We start from the raw sequence: 1,879 nt of genomic DNA, 5'->3' as shown, positions 1-1,879 counted from the left end.
CAGTGCTTTAGGGTCTGGATCTGCTCTGCAGCCTTCTCTACTTCTCAGCCACCGATGTGCCTGGCTGGCTCGTCACAATAGTGGGCAATCTAACGTCCAGCAACGGGTGAATGGATAAACCAAATGGGCTCTCGGACACACAGTATTATTCAGCTGCAAGGAATGAAGTCCTGACATCCGCTGTGACCCGGATGAATCTTGGACGTGTGATGACAGGGCAAGAAGCCAGACACAAAAGGCCACCTGTGACCGTGGGACCCCAGGGGGAGGAGATACGCAGCCTCAGCAAACCGCAGGTGAGGAGGGCAGGTTGCTGGTGGCGAGGGGCTGGACCAAGTGTTCCTCCCACTTTCTCTGCTAATTGCAGTTGTACAACTGTGTTATAAATTACTCGCCCTGGCCCTCCCTGGTGGCGCAATAGGTTAAAGCTCAGCACTTGTTCGATCCTTGGCCAGGGAGGTGACCCACATGGCACTGCGCCCTCAGCAGTGTACTTGGTCATTCTGCCTGTCCTGCTCCCCACTCTGTCTCTGGTTAATTGTCTCATCGCCCCTGCACCTCTAGCCTGTACCCCAGCTCTGTATGCATAGATAAATAAATCTTTTAAAAAAATACTCACCAGTTACATTTATGCTCACTTTAAAATAGTAAATTTTTTTTTTAGCTGGAACTATATCAAAATGAAAAGCTTCTGAACAGCAAAAGAAGCCATATGAAAAATGAAAGAAACACACTACTAAATAGGAGAAAATATTTGTATACCATACATCTGACAAAGGACTGATAGCATAGATATAAAAAGAACTCATATAACTTTACAGAAACAAATAAATGACCCAATCAAACAGTAGGCAAAAGAACTAAACTAAATGTCTCCAAAGTAGACATTCAAATAACCAGCAGGCACATAAAAATGTTCACCATCACTTATTATTAGAGAAATGTAGTTCAAGACCCTAAGGAGAGACCATCCCACACCCATGTGAATGGCCCACATGGAAAAGACCAGAAACAACAAGCACTGGCGATGATGTGTAGAAAAGAGCTCCAGCCTTCATGAAAAGCAGTACGGAGGTGTCACAAAACATTAAAAGTGGGTCTGCCATTTGACCCAGTAACTCCACTCCTAGACATCTATCCAAGAAATTAAAAACACTGATTTCAAAAGAAGCACGCACGCCTATATTTTAACAACAGTATTTACAAGCTAAACTGTTGCAGCAAACTTAATTTCTCAGAACAGATGAGTGGATCAAAATGACACAGTACATTATTAATAGTGGAATACTACGCAGCGATCAAAAAGAAACTCACGTCATTTGTGGCAATGTGGTTGGGGTTGGAAGGGATTATGCTCAGTGAAGTAAGTCATAAGGAGAAAGATAAATACTGGTGGTATCACTAATACGTGGAATATAAAGTACCTAAATTAATAGTCAGATAAGTACAAGCTGAAAAAGTCACCCTGAATAGCAGACTACAGAACTGAAGCACCAGAAGGATAAGGCGAGGGAGGGCAAAGCACAAAGAGGGAAGGCAGCACATGGTGTGTGGGAGTGGAATATGGGGGAGTGGTGCTAGGTACACGATGGTGGTAATACTTAGCGGGGGTACCCCAATATGACCTTAGTTAAAAAGACATAGATTAAGTTAAAAAACAAAAAGTAAAGAGTGTCTCTTTGGTTATGTGAGTTTCACCTCAATAAGAAAAAGAAATGATAGGTAATAAGGAATAATTAAAAATAAAAAAGTTGGGCCCTCCCCGGCGGCACACGGATTAAGGACGGAGGCTCTTCAGTGCCAGTTTGAGCCCCGCCCGGAGGCGACCACAGGGCGCGGCAGACCTCTCCGGACCCGCCCGCTGCTCCCCTCAGCAGTG

This window comes from Condylura cristata, unplaced genomic scaffold, assembly GCF_000260355.1.
Source record: "Condylura cristata isolate star-nosed mole 26May11 unplaced genomic scaffold, ConCri1.0 scaffold00029, whole genome shotgun sequence".
Classification (NCBI taxonomy): Eukaryota; Metazoa; Chordata; class Mammalia; order Eulipotyphla; family Talpidae; genus Condylura; species Condylura cristata.
The sequence above is the reverse complement of the archived record's forward strand: the minus strand, read 5'-3'. Positions refer to the sequence as shown.